Raw genomic sequence first — 24,305 nt, 5'->3', positions numbered from 1 at the left:
ACAGAGCACACGCTAACGCAGTGCGCTCCATAACAGTGAATGTCCCTGTCGGGCGCATGTGTCCGGAGCACGTTTTGCAGAGTGGTGGAGGGGTGGTCCGGACGGATGCCCCGACGGGACCTGAGGACGTAGAGAAAAACGCAATGTGAAAGGGGCCTACGGGTTATCTTCCACATTTGGGCTGTTGATCCTTTAGACTGTAAGCTCTTGTGGTCTTGTATCTCTTGTTAATCTCTTGTTAATCCATCCTCTTTAATATATTTATTGCAGGTTTTTTTTCCTATTGATGACTGTTACAGATCACAAGATCTGTATCTATCAATCTCTTAGCTACATACTCTGGTCAGTTTCTTCTGTGTACACTTGCAGCATTTTCTACTTTTTAGACTGCAATGTCCTCAATCGGTGCTAATCGGGTCCTTCAACCAAATCAGTCATCTTTCACCTGGCGGCCTCTGCGGCTTTTTTTTTTTTTTTGTCTATGGCTTTTTTTCCAGCACCTGGAATACATGCACAAAGGTGACAAGCAGGATTTCCATTTAGTTAAATAAAACTAACTTTTTTTAAATTTTAATTTCTCCCCATAAAGCAGATTTATCAGGTTGTTTTCAGATCTGCCCACTACAGAGTATTAAGGTGGGATTTTTTTTTTTTTTTTTTTTTTTTAGAAGATTGTGTAATTGGTCAGTGACAAGTACACCAGGGTCTTTAAAAAAAAAAAAAGTACAGGGTAACACCAGTGATCAGTGTGGGTATAAAGCCCACACACGCCATTCCCAAGTGGTACCATGGGAAACATGGCAGTGCCAAACCGCCTAGATTGGGGGGACACAAGGCTGCAGTGTGCTGAAGCCACTGCTTATACATGGGCAATGTTTCCTTAGAGGTGCTGCTATTAGTCTTTAATGGCTGAGGCTGTTGGTTAGACCCCTGTACTGAAGTGACTGGATAATCTAGTATTTTTAGTTTCTTGATTGTTGCACCTTGTAAGTGTTGTCTGGATACATAATGCACTTGAAGTGATTTTCCACTTCTTGACAACCCATTGGGAGGTGGAAAAAAAAAAGTTACTTTCCTTTTTGTTTTCAGCGCTTGTTAAACATCTGTCGGTGGGCAGGCGGATCATGTGAATGGTGCAGCAAATCAGCAACCACTGATCAGCTGCAGTGTTCACATGACGCACCTGCTGGATGTTGATCTGATCCCAGTAGGCAGTGAGATGTGATTGCAGAGTACGGAGGGGCACTGTTGCTCTACGATGCTAGTGACACCCCCTCCCCACACTACCCATTAATTAAGCGGACTTTAAGTTGATTAATAATGAAGAATGTAACTTGCTAGATAGATGAGCCAGTGAAGATGCTCCTGGCAGAATACATGATCTGGTTTTACTTTTTGATTAGGGGTGAGCAAATTGTGGTTACTTAAAGGGTCTGTACAATACCACATCCATATACTCTAATAGGAAACACAAAAGCTAGACAGTCCTGGAAAATTTTGTATGTGTGCTAGCTAAAACATGTTGCTGATTTTTTTTTTCTTCAAAAAAATGTACGTTTTGCTTTAAGTAAGGCTACTTTCACACATCTGGTTTTAGCACTGCGGCTCAATATGGCTGTGAAACCTATGCAACGGATGCGGCGAAAACACAGCATCCTTTACATAAGTTTTTACATGCGGCCCGTCCGTTTTTTTTCCAGTTGCGGCACGCTACTGAGCATGCGCAGTGGAAAAAAACGGATGCGTTTTTTCCGTATCGCGCCGCATCCGGCGTCCATAGGCATGCATTGAAAAATGCGCCGCAGCGGCCGGATGCGGCGCAATGTGGTTTTTTTTGCCGGAGTAAAAAACGTTGCAGGGAACGTTCTATCCGGCCGCGGCATCGGCTAAATCTGCTGCAAGCGTCAAAAACCGGACCGAACGCAAGCCCCCGCGGCACAATACGGCACTAATGTAAGTCTATGCAAAAAAACCGCAACCGGCGTAAAAAAAAAATGGTTGCGGTTTTTCTGCAGAACGCCGTATTGTGCCGCAGAGCAAAAACCGGATGTGTGAAAGTAGCCTTAGAATCTTTAATCAGGTTTTTGCAATGTAATCTAAGCAGTATAATGTAGGGGCAAAGACCCTGTTTCTAGAGGTCAATTACTCGGCTGCTTGGCGTAGTGTTAATTAAAATGTCACTTATCAGCAGATTATCATCAGAGGACTAGAAAAACTGCTGGTATGTAGTCCTCAATTGCCTCGCCGCTAACTGGCATCTTTTTTCCGATGCACAGTGTACACCGCTGCTTATCAGTGCGTGTGGGGTTATACAGAGCTCCGCAGTCAGAACTGGTAGGTATCCAGCAAGCAGCCCAGAAAGTGACACGTTGGGGTCTCTGCCCCTACATCATGCTGCTCTCAAGCAAGAACTTGGTGACAGATTTCTTTTAATGAGGTTTTCCACTACTTTAACATTGATGACCTATCCTGTCAGATCGGCCGGGGTCCAACACTTTGCACCACCACTGATCAGCTGTTTTCGGTGGCAGCAGCAGCCATCCGGATATGCTCAGTTCCGGAGCTGCCTCGTCTTCTGATAGCAGCTGCAGACAAAACTGCACACACCTCTTATTAATTTGAAAGTATGGCGGATGTGCAGTACCCGGCCGATCAGATCATGGTCAGCTCCGGAACGGAGCATTTCCTGCTACCGGCACAGAACAGTTGATCATTAGGGGTGCGGAGTGTCTGACCCCTGCCGATCACACATTGATTGCATATCCTTTGGACAGGTCATCAGTGTGAAAGTAGTGGACAACCTCTTTTAAGATTAAATTTTCACGCTACGGCTGTAAAAACAATTTAAGCTTGTGGTGCCGCAGCTGCACTGTCTTTGAGGGTAATACCTTGCTGTTATTGGCCATTACATTTGGATATCCGTTTGGCCACTATTTGTGAACCCAGCCTAAAAAGGGGTGTTTCATGAGCCCCTCTTTAAGCAGAAGCCAAGTCAGCGAGTCACTGCTGGTGTAGGGGGAAATGTATTACGTCGCGACTAGGTCTGAGTTGGTCCCTTTTCTGATGGTATAAATGAGGTTCCCCATGATATTAATAGGCCATTTGGAATAAGATTCCTATTAAGGTGCAGGGTAAAAAACAAATCCTTGTTGTTTTTCTCTGATTGGGATTCATAGGATTACTCGGCATAGGTGTGATTGTGAAAACTTAATTATCTGAGATTAATCGTCTGCTGTAAGCGAGCTTATGTGCTCAGTAAAGGTCCGCGCTACCTGCGGTGCTGCCCTCCTCCTAAATATCTGCGTCTTGACTTGTGTCATTGTTCCAGGATGCTGGCGTGCGGCGTAAGAGAAGAATCCTTCATCAGGGCTCTGCTGCCGCTCGGCTGTCATGCTCTGCTTCAGAGTAGGGTTGGGTCACCTCTTGCATATGTTTTTCGGATGTCATTGTTCCACGTCCTATAGTCCGCCCTCTTTTGTTCCTGGAGGCGTTTTTCATTGAGATGTTGAATTATCTGAATGGTGTATAGAAGGTAAAAGTTTTCTCTATATCTAGCATCCGATGCTTGTTGCAGTGTTCTCCTTTACAAGGTCAGGATTCATAGTGCAGCTGGTAATCACTTTATCTTCTTCATTGCACACAGCGAGGCCGTCTAACATGTTTGGCTTTTGGAAGATTGCTGCGCTCTCCGAGCCTCTTTTCTGTCGTTTAGTAAAGTTTTCCTTGCATTATTCAGTCCTGTATTCATAGCTTTTGCTTGCAGCTAAGCAGTTAAACTGCATGGAGTTGGCATGCTAACGAGCTTATTGTGGAGCCAGAAGGGGCATTGTGGTAAGTGATCTTCTTGCCTTTGAATCATTTCGGATAGAAGTGTAGCAGGGCAGACTGGCCTGTTGCCTAGCAGAGCTCTGCTCGACCGCTCATACTTCACTTTGCTGTTGTTTTTTCAGCCCTGCTAAGTGCTTTACATTAGGAAAAGGTTTCCAGGTTCATTTTACCTGAAATTCATTATTGATCAGAGGTGACCCCTTTATTACGGTTATGTATGAACGTCATAGAGGTGTGAATTGGCAGCTGCTGTCTCCCCTCATGCCCTGTATCATACGTGACCACTGAGCTATTAGTGATTAGCCTAAGGAAAATCCAACATGTATTTTTCAAAGAATCTGCAGCAGAAATATAAAACCAACACCCAGATTTATGCATTGGATTAATAAACCATTTTTTTTTCCTTCAATGATAAAGCCATTGATTAGCCTTTTGCATAATAAGGCCGGGGCCACACGGGGACTACTGCGATCCTCCCATGACACTCGGCTCACCCTGGCAACCTAGCGGTAACAGTGTCATGCGAGTGTCACTGCAACTGAGGTCCAATCATGCGATTGCACCACATCTGAGGAGGGGCGGGCCGGCACTGCGGAGGGGAGGGAGGGATTTATCTCCCGCTCTACTCCGTTGCCATGCTATTGCCATTCTTGCTCTGCACTCGCATTACACCAGTGTAATGCGAGTGCAGTGCGATGTTTCTCTAGCCCATAGACTTGAATGGGTGCGAGAAAAACAGGATCGCATTGCACCCACAGCATGCTGAGTTTTTTTTTTTCGGTCCGATTAGGGCTGAGAAAATAATCTCTCATGGGTACTGGCACATAGAGTAATATTGGTCCGAGTGAAATGTGATGTTTTCTCGCATTCCACTCGCTCCGATTTTCACGCCGTGTGTCTTAGGCCTAATAAACACTGCAGATAGTACTACCTGCCACGCTGTCATTATTTCATATGACTTACACACCATCTACAAACTGTGCATAATAGAGCTGAGCAAAAAGATACCCAGGACCCTGGTCTATCAATAGTTCCTTTTGTAGCTGGATCAGAACCCTGCAAAACTCCTCTTACCTGCCGCCATCCCAATTGCCTCCTCTGTGCACCCCACAAGGCATCTTGAGTCTGTCCGCCGACTCAATTATTTCATCGGGTCTACTAATTAGGAAAGGCGCAAGACATTCCAGTAAGGAGGAGTTAGTGGCCGTCGGACCAGAGTCCTGGGTAAAGGACCACCAATGTGTCTTTTAGGCCAGGCTCCTGCCAATTTTATTTTTTACGCAACTCAAAAATATCAAATACCCTAACAAGCATTTATAGGAGCATTCACTTCCGATTGTTGCCCTCGGATAACACACGCTATAAGCAGACAAGCGAGAATACGCTCTTAGACACATGTTTTGTCGCCTTAAAAGTTGCTTTTAGTTGGTGGCACTCAAGTGGTACCAGCAAGAATGAAATGTTACTAGTGATGAGCGAGCATGGAGATGCTCAGTACTTGTAACAAGCAGTTGGACGCTTGGACTGGCATGACTTGAGTACCAGGGAAGTCAAGCATTTTTCCAGGAAATCTTTTGAGTCCCTCAATGACTTTTATACTCGGGTGCTCGATTCGTGCCCGTCCAAGCATCCAGCTGTTTGTTACAAGTACCGAGCGTCCTAGTGCTCGCTCGTCACTAGTTGTTACATGTAAATAATAATCCATTAGTGTCAACTTGTTGCTTGCATGTAATCCACTCTTGCTTGCGCTATGTAGGCAAATTTTATGGAGACTTTGATGTCGGTTCCATATGTTCATGGAGGAGTAGAGTGCCTTGGGCATGCAAGTTTCAGCTGCCATGTGATGTAAAGTGAACCACTGTGCTGTTTATCTGCAAAATGATGTGTCCGTTAACAAGCCATTCGTGTACTCCAGTAACTTGCTATTAGGCTGGACTCACACGAAGGTATGGCATCCAATGCGATATGCTAATGACCCCCGACTCAGGATCTGCGAGCGTGAGCCGAGTGTCATGCAACTGACACAATCTTGCAATCGAGTCACAACTGTGAATTTGAGGGCGGCTGCTGCTGCGGAGGAGAGGGAGTGGTTAATCCCCCCAATCTCCTCCATTGTCAGCCTGTGCGTATATCTCACTTCACTGGGATAACATTCGAGTGCAGTCGATGTTTCTCTTGCACCCATTCACTTCAATAGGTGCGAGTGATACAGCTCTTGCAGAAAATCGCAGCATGTTGCGACTTTTCTCGCTTCCAGAATCTGGAGGCGAGAAAAGCGGACCAACTGCTCTCCCTCATTGTTTTCTCGCATTGCACTCATCTGATTTCAACGCTCGTGGCAGTACAGCAGAGCCGAGTGTCATGAGTGTCCCTATGACTGAGGTCCGATCGTGCGAGCAGACCTCAGCTGCGGGGGGCAGCCCGACACTGAGGAGGGCAACATAGACTTGTATGGGTGCGAGAGAAAACAGGATCGCATTGCACCTGCAGCATGCTGCAATTGTTTTCTCGGTCCGATTAGGGCTGAGAAAATAATTGCTCGCGTGGTGACATATAGGTCCGAGTGGAATGCGTATATATTGGTCTGAGTGGAATGCGGTTTTTTTTTTTTTTTCCCCCCCCGCACTCCACTCACAGATTTCCATGCTGTGTGGCTTAGGCCTCCCTAAGATAATTTACTATGTCCCCTAATTGGTCTTTGCCTTTGTAGAAATTCTGCATTAAAAGGGACTGGTCAGGCCATTGGACTTTATGTATCACAATCTGGCTGAATGTTTGCAGCCAGCTCGAGACTCCAAAATATATTTTCTTGGAAACACTGAAGTTCCTGCCATGGACTATAGCTGGAGACTAGACTCTTCCCTGCATCGCTATTCATATGTACATAGGGAGGGACCTGATAATCACCTGCTGGGAAGAGACGGCTGGGGCGGCGTCATACGAGTCTCTTCTCACTGATGGCCACTGCTGAATCTTCAAAGGAAACTTTCTGTGAAACACCAGAGCCTTTTCGAGATTAATATACTTGGCTATAATCATACAAACAATTCCTACTGCAGCAGGTTATCTTCAAAGCACCACTCCAGTGTTTATTTTATTTTCATTATTTTACCCCTGGTTTGGTGCTTTTAAAAGGGTTGTCTTCTACCAGGTCAACACTTTCTGATTCCACAGGTTTATCCCAGGTAAAAGAGACTATATTCGTTCCCTTTCTGATTCCACAGGTTTGCCTCAGGTAAAATAGACCATACACTCCTCCCGTATTGGCGTCCTTCCAGCCGTGTCCAGGATTGCAGCGTGGGGTTGTGATGTCATACGAGACCTGCGTCCAATCAGCGTCAGCTTCCTTCTCCACGCTTTTGGACCAAACGAGTTAAAACAGGAAGTGAGCACAGCCGCTGCACTCGCGTCCAGTTGATTGCTTGGTCCGAAGGCGGGGAGAAGGAAGCAGGTGCTGATTGGATGCGGATCTCGTATGACATCACAACCCCATGTAAGCCCTGGCACAGTTTGGAAGTAATGCTGCAAAGACGTGAGAAATGAAAACAAGTTGCAAAAAAAAAAAATTAGGTCGATTTCTGCAAAAGGAATGTTTTAAAATCTTCACATATTTCCAGCATGTGTAAATAGGTTTACTAAGGACCCCATTTACTTGAACTTGCTGTACTTTTTAAGTGGATTTTCAGTGCAAAGTCCACAATGAAAATCCACACTAACAGCACACACCAGCATTACAGGCTATACCCGATCAGCTTGGATAAAGCCCGATATACGGAGGATATAGGAGTTTTATACTCACAGCTGCCCTGGCCGCCCAATACAGGCCCTGTAGTTGTGGTACAATTAGCCATACACTGACTGTTAATGGATTTCCAGGGGAACGGTGGAGAATTTCCCAGCTGCTGCCCTAGTCTATTATTGGATCACTCCCACTAGTAAAATGATTGATTCTCATAATAGTTATCTTCAGGAACTGCAAATCCTCTCTTGTATAAATTATGTGGAGGCTAATATGCTGAATAACCAAGACCGTAGAAGAAAGAAAGCCTAATAGAAAATGCAATCCAGACTGCAGGCCGTGACTGCACTGCGGAGGTCATTGTAGATGGTGGTCTCCGGTACTGACCAAGCACAGCCCTCATTGGTCAAGAGACATTTAATGACCTATTTAATTTCTTTGCAATGGTCCATAGCTGTTGGGTAGGAGGTCTGGCTGTCAAAGATCGGCCATTTTTTTTTTTTTTTTTTTTTCCCCCCCATATGCTTACTAATTTGTATTATAGGCCCTCCCCTATTTAGGGAAAGGGGTCTGATCTGCAATAAGGGGACAAAAAAAGCAGAAGAGTCAACAATGAAATCAATTTCATAGTAAATTTGAATTTTTCATTATAAAATTAGAATGGCCAATAGGATTACTGTTCAATATTTAAGTAATTCTCTTAACCTATCCTATGAACGGCCCTTTATCATTTTTAGTCTGTTTTTACCATAAACATTAAATCCATTTTTCTCTTGGGCAGAAAGTCATAGCTGAAATTGTTGGCATCCTTGAAATTGTTCCATTTAAATGAAGTATTTCTCCCAGGAATTATTGAAATTACAAGTTTTGTTATACAAGTGTTTTATTTTCTTTTTGTTTAATGGAACAACAGAAAAAATAGGCAAATTGAACTTCATTTCACACAAAATTGGCCTGACAAAATTGTCGGCACAGTCAACTTAATATTTGGTTGCACACCTTTGGGATAAATAACTGCAATCATTCGCTTCCTAGAAGCATCAACTAGCTTCTTAACTGGAATTTTGGACCATTCTTCTTTTGCAAAAGTCTCCAGGTCTCTCATATTTGAAGGCGTCTTCTCCCAACAGCAATTTTAAGATCTTTCCACAGGTGTTCAATGGGTCTTGGATCCGGACTCATTGATGCCACTTCAGAACTCTCCAGCGCTTTGTTTCCATCCATTTCACGGTGCTTGGGGTCATTATCCTGTTGGAAGATCCTATGATCTAGGACGCACGCCCAGCTTTCTGACACTGGGCATTACATTGCGATCCAAAATTCTTTGGTAATCTTCAGATTTCATGATGTCTTGCACGTCAAGGCCCCCAGTGCCAGAGGCAGCATAACCCCAAAACATCTTTGAGCCTCCACCATATTTGACTTTAGGTACTGGGTTCTTTTATTTGTAGGCCTCATTCCGTTTTCAGAAAACAGAATGACGTGCTTGACCAATAAGCTTTGTCTTGGTCTCAACTGTCCACAAGACACTTTCCAAGAAGGAATTTGGATTGCGTATGTTTTGACAAACTGCATTCTAGCTTTTTATGTATGTCAGCAGTGGGGTCTTCCAGGGTCTTTTTGCCATAGCGTTTAATTTCATTCAAATGTTGACTGATAATTTGTGCTGACACTGGACTCTGAGCCTGCAGGATGGCTTGAATTTCCTTGTAACTTTATTGGGGCTGCCTATCTACCATCCGGATTATTCTGCGTTGCAACCTTTTCATCAATTTTTTTTGTTGATATTCTTCAACAATATTGGTTCTCAAGTCCTCAGTTATCTTCTCCTTTCTGTTCTCCATGCTTAATGTGTCACAAAGACACACAATGCAGAGATTGAGTCAACGTCTCCCCTTTCTATCTGTTTTCAGGTGTGATTTTCATATTGCCCCCACCTGTTACTTGCCACAGGCCAGATTGAACCAGCATCACATGCTTGTAGCAACAATTTTAGAAAGGTGCCAACAACTTTGTCCGGCCCATTGTATCATAGCTATGTGAAAATTGCACATATGAATGGGTACACTTGTGGTTATACTTGTGGTCCATTTTATAAAGTCTCCTTTTTTTTGGTAGCATTTTTCACAATGACTGGTGAGCAAATATCAAACGCTGGAAATCAAACCCACCCTGGGCCGGTTGTTCCAGCAGAACAGGTTGGGCTTTATCTTGGGATCCTTTTTTTTTTTTTTTTTTTTTCCTCTCACTCTTGTTCTGTGTTGTGCGTTTTCATTATTAGTGGGATCCTTTTAAAGGAGAACCTGCTGCTTTTGATTTTCTGACCTTTACATCTTTAATGCATGATAATAGCAGTGGCAGTAATTAGCAGAGCTCTGCATGCTGGGATCCACAACCCTCCATGGCCGCCCTCAAAGAGAGAGCGAGATGTAGCACGATATCTCGAGATCTCACACTTTCAAAACAATCCAGCACTGCTGCATACTTGTGGAATGGTAACATTACTAGAGGTGATAACAATCGGTAATCACTTAGTAATTTAGCAGCTCTGGGTCAGTGCAAAGATTGAGGAGAGTCGCGGAGGGTTATAGGATCCCACTCTGCATCTGAAATCCCTCAACTCAGAAGCTCGGGCTCGACTTTTGCTAGAAAGTTATGACCATTGAAGTGAGGGGTGTTAGGGATCCTTCTGTCCCTTTCTGTTAAAGGTTGAAATATAGACAAAATCATCTGGCTGAGGCTTCCAAATTTGTTCCCTAAATAAGTGCAGCCCCAGGCTGGAGACACTTCCTAAGGGTACCGTCAAACTAAGCGACGCAACCAGTGATCCCACCAGCGATCTGACCTGGCAGGGATCGTTGGTGCGTCGCTACATGGTCGCTGGTGAGCTGTCAATCAGGCAGATCTCCACAGTGATCAAAGATCAGCGACCTGTGTAACGACGCTGTGCTTTGTAACCATGGTACACATCGGGTTACTAAGCAAAGCTCTTTGCTTGGTTACCCGATATGTACCTTGGTTACCAACGTTGCCAGAAGCCGGCTCCCTGCACACGTTACCATGATACACATCAGGTTACTAAGCAATGCGCCTTGCTTGGATACCCGATATGTACCTTGGTTACAAGCTTACCACAGGCTGCCAGAAGCCAGATCGTTGGCTCCCGCTGTCAAACACAGCGATGTGTGCTTCACAGCGGGAGAGCAACGACCAAAAAATGATTCAGAACATTCAGCAACGACCGGCGACCTCACAGCAGGGGCCAGGTTGTTGCTGGATGTCACACACAGCGACATCGCTAGCAACATCACTGTTCCATCACAAAAAACGTGACTCAGCTGCGATGTCGCTAGCAAAACGTGGCCTTAAGGTTACGTTCACACGTAGAAGATTTGGTGTAGGTTTTTCTGGGCCAGAATTGTCATGTTGTGGATTTGCACGGCAAAGAATACCTGCAATGAATTCTGCACAGAGAATGAAGTTAGGGTAAATTCCCTGAGCAGAAATTTTCCTCAATGTGTAATGAGGTTTGTTGGGGGGTCTACCCTGCTTCCGTAGGACCCTGTTTTGCTGCGGATTTTTTGCACATAAATCTATAGCAAATGCACAGCATGTGAACATACCCTTTAAACTGCTGGATTGTCAGAAACTTTAAGGGGATCTGACAATTTTCTCTTTTTAGCTATTATGGGCATACATGTAGCATAGAGGTGAAATTAGCCATACCTGTCTGCCTCCTGGATTGGGGGGGGGGAGGTCGTTTGGCAAAAATCCTTTTTTATATCTCCTATCTTCCGGTCTATGGGCGTATGCGGTTTGGAATATAAGCCTGCCTCCGGTCCTCATTATACAGGATTTCTCCTCCCACTCTCTTCCCTATTGTCCTCGCAATGTCAGGTGTGTGGCCGGAGATCTTGTGCCTGCGCATTCTGCCTGCTGTCGCTCCCTGCACTGCTCTGCCCTTCTGGGGGAACAGGCTTCAAGTTTGCTGTGCGCAGGCACCGGAGAGTCCCTGCTGCTTCAGTGTTAGGGGAGAGACGGCAAAGCAGTATGCGCAGGATTTCCGACCTCTCATCTGACATCACTGGCATACTAAAGAGAATGGGAGGAGGAATCCTGTATAATGAGGACTGGAGGCAGGCCTATCTTCTGGGCAGCGCACGCCCATAGACTAGATAATACAAGAGGATTTTTGCCGAAACGACCCTCTCATCCTGGAGGCATACAGGTATCTATGGCTAATTTCATCATATGCTCATATTAATAACTAAAAAAATTACCTTTTAAAGGATATGCCAGCAGAAAGTGACCTGTCACTTAAATCTGTTTTTTTTTTTGTTTTGTTTTTTTTTTTTGTTGCATGGATTTAAAATAAAATAAAATAAAAAAATATATACTGTATACATTTCACACTGAGCACGGGTTGTTTTAGGTTGAGTTCTTTTCAGAATGTTTTCAGCAATCTCTTTATCATCAGTGGCAGGATTACACTGACAAACCACATTTTTACATGCAGCTGATAACACAGGATCCACTGATCAGTGGGCAATGTCACAGCTGCCCAACTCCCCTTCCTTCACAATGGCTTTCGCACACGCTCATTAGATGCTTCAGTAAAACAGCTGCTAATGTAGATGTGAATTTCCAGAAACCATAGGATGTTAGTCTGAATAAGCTCCAGTGACTATTTGTAATATTGAAAAAAAAACAAAACAAACAATTTAACACAAATACCCTGTATGTACACCCGGTTATTTTCTAATACAGTCCCTTTAAAATACATTGATCATTTACTTGTGATGCTTGGGTGATACATCATTAATATGTAATGCTCTGCCCTATAGCTGGCGAGTGTAGTCACCCGCTCACGGCTGGCCCCGCTGCTAGGCAACACTTTTTTTTTGCCTTGCGAGCAATGTTTGCAAAAATGATTAATTCATTCTGAAGGACTCCCTAATAAATAATCCAACGGAAACTTTAGTACAGACAAAAAGAATACCGTATATTGTGCTATATGAGTAGGTTATCTGTGTAGAGGGGCTGATTGTGGATATTGGGGGAAATTTCCTCCAAACGGTGCATTTCCACTGATCACTTAGTTCAGTGTGAGAGGCATTAATTATTTAGTACTAGGAAGAAAGGACGGACTCGGACCCCTTTGTGCTGGGGGCAGGTCCTCTGTCTTATCATCTGGTGGAAGGTTTGGCTGTCCATCTGTCTCGGTATAATGACACCAGCATGCCTTGTACACTGTTCTAGGCGGTTTTCTACATCTGGACACTTTAGTTCACCTTTCTTGGCTACGTTTTTACCTGTGACCCCTCTCCCTACACATATTGTGCAAGAAATAAACCAGTAATTATTGGTTTCCTAAGAGCTAGGTACCTAATTAATTTCATAGTCATCAAAAACCTGGCCTGAACCAGCAAGCTGGGCAGCTCTGCTGTGAATGTTCAGGGCCCACCCCTAACTTTTTTTTTTTTAATTATTTTACTAGTGACTAGGGATAAGTGACGGGCAGTCAGACGATCAGACTGGTGCGACTCGTGTACAGAGTACTGTATAACGAAATCATACAGAAAAATGCTCAAGTTCCCCATCGTCTTTGAGTCGCGCCTGTCCTGAGCATCTTATTGCTCATTGAGTGCTGAGCATGGTAGTGCCCGCTCATCACTACTAGTAACCCTATTCAAAATTTCTGCACATCAGTGTCTGGGGCTAAAACGCAGAGTACCCACTGTATGTAATGGAGTATGAAAAATGCACGTATTACTTTGGGCACCATAAATTTGTCCATAGACCTTAAACTGTCAGTGGAATGTTTTGGCAAATGTTTTTATGATCTGCTGCAGAGGTAGGTTCGAGCAGGAGCCAAAAATAATTTGGGTTATTATTTATTTATAGAACACCATTGATTCCATGGTGCTGTACATGAGAAAGGGTTACATACAAAATACATATGAGTTACAATAGACAGACTAGTACAGAGGTAAGAGGGCCCTGCCCTTGTGGGCTTACATTCTATAGTTCTTGTAATCACTGCTCAATAATATATAAACCTGCATCCTGCCAATTTTGTGTTTAGAAAGAGTTTTCACCCACTCAAATGAATGCGGAAAGACCACTTGTATGAATACAGGGCATATTTTCATTCCAAACACTGGTTCTTGGTGCAAAAAAAATGTAGCAGATACTCGGCATGTTCACATACCCATGTACATACAGTGCAAAAAAAATTGCTCACTTTTATGTTGCCGTTTTTCACTCAAGAAAAACAAACACTGAAAGACTTGACTCTTTGCAGGTTTAAAAAAACAAAAAAAAAAAACAAAACCAGACCCTAATGGATAAAAAGTGAGTCTTCCCTCTAAGGGTACCGTCACACTTTAGCGACGCTCCAGCGATTCCCACCAGCGATCTGACTTGGTCAGGATTGCTGGTGCGTCGCTACATGGTCGCTGGTGAGCCGTCAATCAGGCAGATCTCACCAGTGACCAGCGACGTGTGGAAGCGATGCTGCGCTTGGTAACTAAGGTAAATATCGGGTAACCAAGCGCTTGGGTACCTGATATTTACCCTGGTTACCAGCGCACACCGCTTAGCGCTGGCTCCCTGCACTCTTAGCCAGAGTACACATCGGGTTAATAAGCAAACCGCTTTGCTTATTTAACCAATGTCTGGCTACGTGTGCAGGGAGCCGGCACTGGCAGCCTGAGAGCGGCGGACGCTAGTAACCAAGGTAAATATCGGGTAACCAAGCAAAGCACTTCGCTTGGTTACCCGATATTTACCTTGGTTATAGCTTACTGCACGCTGCCAGACGCCGGCTCCCTGCACATTCAGATCGTTGCTCTCTTGCTGTCACACACAGCGATGTGTGCTTCACAGCGGGAGAGCAACGTCCAAAAAATGAACCAGCACTGTGTGTAACAAGCAGCGATCTCACAGCAGGGGCCTGATCTCTGCTTAGTGTCACACACCGTGAGATCGCTAATGAGGTCACTGCTGCGTCACAAAAACCGTGATCCAGCAGCGATCTCTCTATGTGAGAAGTACCCCTAGGGGTACATGCCCACGGTCAGGACCTGGTGTGTCCTGACCTGTGGGGCCACGTGTCTCTAGAAATCCCATCCACTGCGCCTCTACTGTACATCGCAGGTAACCTGTCACCAGATTTGTACCTATTTTAAACTAAAAGAATCCCCTTCTGCAGCTCCTGGGCTGCATTCTATGAAGGTGCACCTTGGCCCTGACTCCCCTTCCAGGGCAGCTAGGTTTTCTGCTCTGGCCGCGATATGGCAGAGCGAACTGCGCATGCGTGAGCAGACCTAACTGCACAGCCGCGAGATTTGAAAAAGCGACGAGGAGGATGACTGAGGGCCCTGTCAATCAAGGAAGGAGGATGGTGATCAGTGGCAGGAGGGGGGACAGGAGCAGAAAATGAGCCTGCCCATCTGGCCAACCAAGGTAATCAGCATACCTAACAGACAAGCTTTGTAAAGTAATTTTTGGGGTCTGGAAGGGGAGTCAGGGCCAAGGTGCACCTTCATAGAATGCAGCTCAGGAGCTGCTGAAAGGGATTCTTTTAGTTTAAATAGGTAAATATCTGGTGACCGGTTTCCTTTAATGAAAATCAATATAAACCTTGCAAATATAAACGTTACCAAAAAAAAAATAAATACTACTCACCCCTTATTCCCCACTGATTTATCAGCGGTGCCCTGGCGGTGAGGTTTACAGGCGGTTACTGATGATGTGCTGCACTTGCAGTCATCAGATGGTAAACAGACTGGCCTTGGGCCTTCAAGGAATAAAACTTCTTGGTTTTTTTTTTCTCCTCCTTTTAACAAAAAACTGTCCAGCCTGTTAACTGAGCCATGAATTTCGATTTCTAGGTATTATTGTGAGTAACTTCTTACGGTAGCATCTAGCCGGCAGTTTCCCCATGATATATCTCTCCAGCCTCTGTCTACACATACTGCTGTATGTAAATGTTTATATTTGTGAGCAATGCCTGATTGTAGCTGGTGCTCCCTCCACCCTGGGGATGGGATGTTTCACACTGAGGTTCTGGTTCCTTGTTAAATTTTTTTTTTTTTTTTTCTCAGTAAATTGAGGTTTACCTAAATTTGTAATCAGTTTCCAACATGTATGCAGTATATAGTAACAAACTGTTCCAGAACCTTATGTATCAGGTGTTATTAATGTTCCTGTATGCAGAGATTAGTGCTACAAACTGTCTTATTTGGTTCAAAGTAGTTGAGAAAAAAAAATCAGGCACTCACCAGAGTTTGCTTGTGCAGGTTTCCAATTTATTTGTGCAGGTTACATGTGCATGGGGTGGAGGGGAGGGAGAGGACGCTAAACACGTCCAACGACGACGGCCGTTTCGCACCTGTCTGGTGAGACCAGCTGAAGCACCAGACAGGTGCGAAACGGCTGTCGTCGTTGAACGTGTTTAGCGTCCTCTCCCTCCCCTCCACCCCATGCACATGTAACCTGCACGAATACATTGGAAACCTGCACAAGCAAACTCTGGTGAGTGCCTGATGTTTTTTTTTTCTCAACTACTTTGATGGTTATAAACTCTGCTACATCAATGGCACCACAGAGCATGAGGTTTTTCAGCCTGGAATAGGACGATTTTTTTGGTACATGGTGTGGAACAGTGCCCTGACTGCTCTCTTTTGCACATAAAGTTGATTTGTCTTATTTGGTTCTTGTCTGTGGGATAGATGTTTCTGTGCAGTCAGCACTAAACTTTGCTGCAAGCAAAAAGGTTTTTTTTTTGTGGAGTAGTTCTTACTTTTTCCAAAATCCCAATCATATACAGCAGAAAACCTGTGGCAAGTTAGTGGTTGTCTTAGGCTATGTGCGCACGTTGCGTAATTGCATGCAGTTACGCTGCGATCTGCACCGCAGCGTAACTGCATGCGTCTTGCGTCCCCCGCACAATCTATGAAGATTATGCAGGAGACGTGCGCACGTGGCGTATTAAAGCGCTTCAGCTGCTGCCCGAAGCGCGCGTTCTAAGAAGTGACATGTCACTCTCCTGCGCAGCGCCTGCAGTCCCCGCTCTGTCTATGGGAGGGGCTGCACTCAGAGCGCATGAAATCGGCTTTTTTTTTTTTTTTTTTATTACGGACTGTTTCTGCAGCGATTTTTGAAGCGCACGTGTGCTGTTCAAATCGCTGCAGGAATTTCTGCAGGGACAGTAAGCAACATGCGCACATAGCCTTAAAATCAGCTACAGCAGTCTGCATACTGCACATGTGAATAAATATGCGGAGTGTGGATCAACATTTTTAAAAGGCCGGTCCACTATCTGAATAACCCCTCTGAGTGCTGAAGTCACCCCACACAAAAATTGGGTTAAGGGAAATGGAAAGGAAGCCATTATAGCGGCTGCAGTGCTCTTGTGACATAACCTAGCACTGACATTGTTGGGAACTTAAGGCTGTGTGCACACGTTGCGTTTTTTACCGCGGAAACGCTGCATTTAGAACCGCAGCGTTTCAGTGGCAAATTGCATACGTTCAGCTTTCCCAGCAAAGTGTATGAGAAAGCCGAAAAATCAGTGCACACGCTGCGTTTCTAAACGCAGCGTTTTGGATGCCAAAAATCGGTGCGGAAAGAAAAGCAGCATGTCACTTTTTTTGTGCGTTGTAGCTGTGTTCTCTCCCCCATTGAAATCAATGATGCGAGTCAGAACGCAGCTACAACGCAGTGAGCTGCATTTTTGTTGCGGTCTGCGGGCTTTGTTGGCATACAGAATGCAGGCATTTACCTGGAAGTGAGGTCAAGAGGTTTCCTGTTGACCTCACTTCCTGGCAAAGTTCAGGAAAGCCCCCGGTGTCGCCAAAGTGCCCGCCCCGACCCCCCCCACCCCTCCCCCCTCCCGAAAATCCAACATGGCCGCGCGCACAGCAGTGCACTGGCCACTCCTCTGTTTCTGTCGCATGTGCAATTACACATGCGACAGAAAACTGCTCCCCGGGACCTGCCAGGTCACCCCCGGTGTCATCTGGTGTCCCCCGGTAACCCCCGTACCTGTCACAGCGCTGATACCCCCCCTCCCCGCGGCCCCCTCCTTCACAGTGCGCGCCGGTCACATGTGCCGAGCAGCTGACGGCTTCCTGTGTTCAGTGTGAGCTGCGCTGGCTGCTGCTGCTCGGCACTGTGCAGCTGTGACCCGGGGAGACTGGGTGCAGATTCTTTGCACCCACTCTCCTCAAATGGAGGGTCTACACTACTAGAAAATGGGGGACACGTTCCCTGAGCGTGCCCCCCCATATTCTAGAAGGTCCAGAGGTGACGTGGGACGTCAAAAATGGATACTGCGGACCCAATTTTTTTCTTTTCAATAAATTGGTGAAAGAGGATATGGTTTTTGGGGAGTGTTTTTTCAATTTTTTTTTTTTTGGTTGTCAATTTTTTTTGCTATTACTGTCAATTAGTTATGTCTGGTATCAAATAGACGCCGTGACATCACTAATTGCTGGGCTTGATGCCAGGTGACATTACATATCTGGTATCAACCCCATTTATTACCCCGTTTGCCACCGCTCCAGAGCGCGGGATGAGTTGGGGCGAAGCGCCAGGATTGGCGCATCTAATGGATGCGCCACTTCTGGGGCGGCTGTGGCCTTCTATTTTTAGGCTAAGACGAGTCCAATAACCATGGCTCTTCCCATCCTGAGAATACCAGACCCCAGCTGTCAGCTTCACCTTGGCTGGTGATCTAATTTGGGGGGGGACCCCAGGTCTTCTTCTTTTTTTTTTTTTTTTTAAATAATAAAAAAAAAAGCTTGGGGATTCCTCCAAATTGATCACCAGACAAGATGAAGCTGTCAGCTGTGGTTTGCAGGCTACAGCTGTCTGCTTTACCCTAGCTGGCTATCAAAAATAGGGGGGACCTCACGTCAGTTATTTTAATTTTTTTGGGCTAAATACAAGGCTAGGCACCCTTTAGTGCCACATGAAAGGCACTAAAGGGCGCCAGCTTAGAATATGCAGGGGGGGTGGGGCGTCATATATATATATATATATATATATATATATATATATATATATATATATATATATATATATATATATATATATATATATATATATATATATATATATATATATATATATATATATATATATATATATATATATATATATATAATATATATATAATGGTATGTATGTTTGACATCCATTGACACATTTTAGGCTGTGTGCCCACAATCAGGGTTTGCAGTGTTATGGGCGCAGAGTGTTTTCCCTGCGTCCATAACGCTGCGTTGTGCAGTAGAAGCACAGTGGAAGGATTTTTAGAAATCCCGTGCCCACTGTGCTTCTCTTCTTCGCAGCATAAACTGACCTGTGGCGCGGCTTCCCGAGCCTCAGCATGTCAATTTATGCTGCGGAGACAAGTGTTCTCTGCAGGTAGCATAGAGCTCCACAGCCGCCTGAACCCAAATCGTGGGCATGGGCAGCTGCGTTCTCCCGTGGACAACACTCGCATCTCTGCAGGAAGGCTGGCACTGTGTACTGGATGTACTATGGCACTGTCACTGGATCATGTGGTCAAAAACGCACCTGAAGAAAACGCATGAAAAACGCATGCGTTTTTGATGTTTTTCCAAAACATTGTCTACAATTCTCCCCTCTGCCAGAGGGTGCATTTTTTCCGCGTTGAAAAAATGCAACGTGTGCACATAGCCTAAGGGAATCTGTCCCCAGGTTTTTGCCACCTAATCTGAGAACAGCATAATGTATGGGCAGAGACCCTGATTCCAGCAATATGTCACTTACTGAGCTGCTTAGTGTAGTTTTAATAAAAACAATGATTAATCAGCAGTAGATTATCATTACAGGACTACTTGGAGTGATGCAGGTAGCATATTCATTAGCTCTGTGTAACTGCTAGATCTGCAGCAGAGAAAACATTGATTTTATGAAAATGACAGCAAACGGCTAAGTAAGTGATACATCGCTGGAATCGGGGTCTCTGTCTCTACATTATGCTGCTCTCAGATGGGGGAGCAAAAACCTGGTGACAGATTCCCTTCCAGAAGGGTTTGTTAAAGTAGTGGACCAGCCCTTAAAGGGAACCAATCGCCAGGATTTTCATTTATAACCTAAAGCCGGTGCTATACTGGCACTATCAGGCTGATTCTATACATACCTGTAGTGATCAGCTCTGATGTTTAGGTTTTGAAATCCAAGAAAGTAAAATTTATTAAATCATCAGCTTCTTGAGTGACAGCAGCTGAGGATCAGATATCTGGGGGGGTATTTTTTTCATTTTTTCATTATTTTGTTTTTACTTTTCACTAGCAGGACTTGAGGTCATACCCATGTGACTAGAAGGGGCGGGGCCCCAGCCAACAAAGCTGATACCAGGAAGCAGCATTTTCGGTTTGCTGAGGCCCCGCCCCTTCTGATCCTCAGCTGCTGTCACTCAAGAAGCTGCCAATTATATAAACTTTACTGTCTTGGATTTCAAAATTTAAACATCCGAGCTGAGCACTACAGGTATGTATAGAATCAGCCGGATAGTGCCAGCATAGCACTGGCGTTAGGTAATATACAAAAATCCTGGTGGTTGTTTCCCTTTAAGTGTTGGTCCACACATGGCACATTCCCTGTGGGTTTTTCTGCAGATCTAAATTCCCACGTGTAGTATCCAGATTGCTGATATAAATTACGGATTTTGCAGAGTTGCCTTTGCGAATATTTATATTATGAGAGGAATGTGTATTTCCGTATTGGTAAAATCCCTATTTCTCCATGTTTCTGGACAGCGTGCAGGCCGTGTTATGTGGCCAGGCATGGCACACTTGTCAGCCAATGTAGTGTATTCTGCCATCTGCGGGACCCGAACAATTACCGGTCTTTACTGAGCTCTGCTTTATACACTGAACTCTGCCATCTCACCGGCCTGGTTGTGATGTATGGGGAAGCTCACGGGTTCAGTCTGCGGTCAGTGCTCAGGAGTTATTACACTATGGATATATTCGCCTGCCAGGATTTTATAACATAAGTAACGGTGTACGACTCCTCTGACCCTGTACTGATGCTGTTAAAATCTGAGATGGGAGGAGCGGTGTATAATAGGGCTGTAATGCACATACCATTGATTGTAGTGTGTGCTGTTTTTTGTGGCTGATACAATATGCCACTGCAGTACTATGGCCACATGTAAGGGTGCGTCACACATCTGTGTCAGTGCTGCCCAATGTTCCACGGACAGCACACAGATCCACAGAGTACGTCATGTTGTGACATCGGATAAGACTAGCACATGCTTTGAGTCTCCAGATCTCATTCTCAGGGATCCATGGATGGATTTATGAGACAGTGCTGTCTGAGAAATAGCCTGACAGTGCTCTAACATTTCACATGGATGTGTGAATACTCCCTAAGGGGCCTCTCGTCCGGCGGGCCTCTCGTCCGGCGGGCCTCTCGTCCGGCGGGCCTCTCGTCCGGCGGGCCTCTCGTCCGGCGGGCCTCTCGTCCGGCGGGCCTCTCGTCCGGCGGGCCTCTCGTCCGGCGGGCCTCTCGTCCGGCGGGCCTCTCGTCCGGCGGGCCTCTCGTCCGGCGGGCCTCTCGTCCGGCGGGCCTCTCGTCCGGCGGGCCTCTCGTCCGGCGGGCCTCTCGTCCGGCGGGCCTCTCGTCCGGCGGGCCTCTCGTCCGGCGGGCCTCTCGTCCGGCGGGCCTCTCGTCCGGCGGGCCTCTCGTCCGGCGGGCCTCTCGTCCGGCGGGCCTCTCGTCCGGCGGGCCTCTCGTCCGGCGGGCCTCTCGTCCGGCGGGCCTCTCGTCCGGCGGGCCTCTCGTCCGGCGGGCCTCTCGTCCGGCGGGCCTCTCGTCCGGCGGGCCTCTCTGAAATTAGTCATAAGGTTGTCGCTGTGGGTCAGTAAAAAGTGAAGGGGAGTATAAGACCTGGGGCAGGGGGTTTAGATGTAAAGCACCACTCCAGTGCAATAAAAAAACAAAACCAGTGGAGTGGTGCTTTTAATGAGGTGAAATAGCATGTGGCGGTGTATCTGTTTATGGTTTGTCAGATGGTTCTCCTAATATCCAGATACAGCAGGTGCCAAGCGCAATGTGAACAGAACCTGAGTCACTTTAGGACATGGGTCCCCAATTCCAGTCCTCAAGGGCCGCCAACAGTGCATGTTTTCAGGGTTTCCTTAGTATTGCGCATGTGATGATTTAATCACCTGCACAGTTGATGATTCCAACACCCATGCAATGCTAAGGAAATCCTGAAAACATGCACTGTTGGTGGCCCTCGAGGACTGGAGTTGGGGAACCCTGCTTTAGGAGAATGCTTTTCACACGATTGGCAAAATCAGGCAAATTGGTTCTTTGGGAGAGAAAGCAAGATATTCTTGTCTATACCTGTCATTAATCCGGTTTGAGGGAGGGTGGCGACCACATAGTCTCCAAACCTGAAATACGAGCGGCTTTATCGATCACACACAGACATTTCTGGAAATTGGCAGAAGTCTTTCTTGAGAGCTGTTGGAAAAACCCTCATGGTGCAGAAGCACCAAATTATACGCTGATAGGTGGTTGGATCTGCGGCCTCAGGTTTACTCCAGCGTGTAAGGACTTTGTGCGCTGCCAGGTTACACATACTGTGATCACACGGGGAGCTGGTCCTCGTACTACTCCTTTCTGTGCCCGTCAGTGTATCAGACCTCAGCCGCAGAACTGGCCTGTATTACTGGCTTCATGTTAGGCCAAATGGGAGAAATTATTCTGTAGAGAAAAGTAAAAATGGCAGCAAAGGGTTCAGTATCGCACATTTTACATCTCAAATAAAGGGAGGTCCGTCAGCACAAAACTACTGCTCAAACCAAGCACAGGCGCGTGACGTGGCCACATGGTTCATTGTCCCGTCCCACATCCGGTGATTGCTTTGTATCAGTTTTGCTCTTCCTCCTCGATGGACAACTCCTGGCTTCACAGCAGCAAAGGATAGATGAAGAGCAAATAGGTGGGAAGGTGCACAAGACCGCTGACACCAACCACAGACGGATTCCCTCTAAAAGGGCTCTTGGTGTCATACATCCCTATGTTAGAAAGGTCCCATGATAGTTATGAGCTTAGAGAGAAAACGTCATCTAAAACAACCGATATCCAGACGGCCTCTTTGGGCTGAATCACTTGTGCAGTTTTTGCAGCAGATTCTGCTGCCGTTTCTGGAGTCGGGGCTAGGAGGGGATTGACCACGAATGGGTAATATAAAGGAAGGTCTCCTACTTCTCATATCTGCTGGATCCTTTCCTGACTCTGTAACTTTAGCCGCTATCCACCATTACTGGCCTTCAACACACAGAACGCACACTACTTTCCCTCCCTTGGGAGTAATGATCCTGTATGTGGTCCTGTTTGCCTAATATTAAAAAGGAACATTTTAGGGGTGTGTTCCCCTCATCCAGTGCAAAGCTGGAGGACTGATCTGGCTGGGTGAGAGGCCTCTGATAGGATCTAAGCATAACATATTTTCTCCTTGTGAAGTGCCCCAAGCTGGTGTAAGGAGACTTATAGGCCATGCAATGCTCCTCTAGGGATCTAAATATGCAAGTGGTCTCTTCAGTGAGCAAAAGAGCGACTTGTGAAAGGGTCACTTTTGACTTTTTAGGATTGCGGCTCTCATTATGTGGAGTTAGAGGTCCAGCCCTGTGCCTTTTGCATATTGCTGTGATGTGTGTACATATATTACACCATCCCGTGTGTGTTTGTGGTATCACATCATGGACGTGGCTCCCGGAGAGACGTCTGGATGAAGCTCTTGTAGGCGCTTCTGTTGTAGAGACTGAGGAGTCCTGTGGCTTTGTCTGGGCAGTCACCCACACGGTATGTGCTGACTGCAGGTGACGGAGGTCTCTGTGTGGCCATGGTAACCGTGCCATACCTCATTGTACCAGCGCAGCACTCCGGGTCGCTCACAGTCGTGAAGCTTCGGATATTTGCAGCTGTCATGATGGGGACTGTTTTCTGTGTATCGTCGCTGGAGTCCAGAGTCTTCGCTGTGTCATACAGATCTGAGTGTAACGCATCTGTACAAGTCTTCAGTTCTGGACTTCTGTAATGTAATACGGGGCATAGGATTTTATTTATTGGTTTTTAAACTTTAGCATTTGCTCAAATAAATGTTCTTATTTTCTCAGTCACTTGCAGGCAATATTTCTTTTTTCTAATTTCTTTTTTCCCAGGATAGATGTAGATGTTGTATTAGGCCTCCTACAGTAGGAGAGTGGATTAGTGAAATGTAACACTCCTGTAGATTGTGGTACTGTCACTTTAAACGTATGCTACTCCTTCCTGTTTGGCTTGGCAGAGGAGGGGGTTGAATCTCATTGCCATGGTAACTAAGAGCACAGAATCAAACAATGAGTATAAGACCACCATGATTGGCGTCTTACTTTGCTTGTCCGGGATGACCTGTGTGTAGGATTGGTCATCATGGAGATTGGTGGGGCTTAGACATCTGACACCGCATCAGCTCCACTGAAATTGGTCCTATGCGACAGGGCTGAGAGTTTGGCCTGGATAATGCTTTACAGTCATAAGAAACCCTAGTTTCGTCTGTGTGGGACCGCCAAATATAAGATACATGAACTGGTGAGGGTCCAGCCGCTGCCGCCTCTCCTGTGGATCCTTGGATTTTTGTCGCCGATGCTCCTCATGTTCATTGTACTAGCAGTGTACCAAACCTGATATAATATATATA

General features: G+C 45.8%; 1 protein-coding gene across 1 annotated transcript in view; it reads left to right on the top strand.

Moving 5' to 3' along the window:
* The window catches only part of RAB1A (RAB1A, member RAS oncogene family), a 52,835-nt gene that overhangs the window by 5,821 nt on the left and 22,709 nt on the right, over positions 1 to 24,305 (top strand). The window lies entirely within an intron of this gene.

This window comes from Anomaloglossus baeobatrachus, chromosome 3, assembly GCF_048569485.1.
Source record: "Anomaloglossus baeobatrachus isolate aAnoBae1 chromosome 3, aAnoBae1.hap1, whole genome shotgun sequence".
Lineage (NCBI taxonomy): Eukaryota > Metazoa > Chordata > Amphibia > Anura > Aromobatidae > Anomaloglossus > Anomaloglossus baeobatrachus.
The sequence above is the reverse complement of the archived record's forward strand: the minus strand, read 5'-3'. Positions and strand labels throughout refer to the sequence as shown.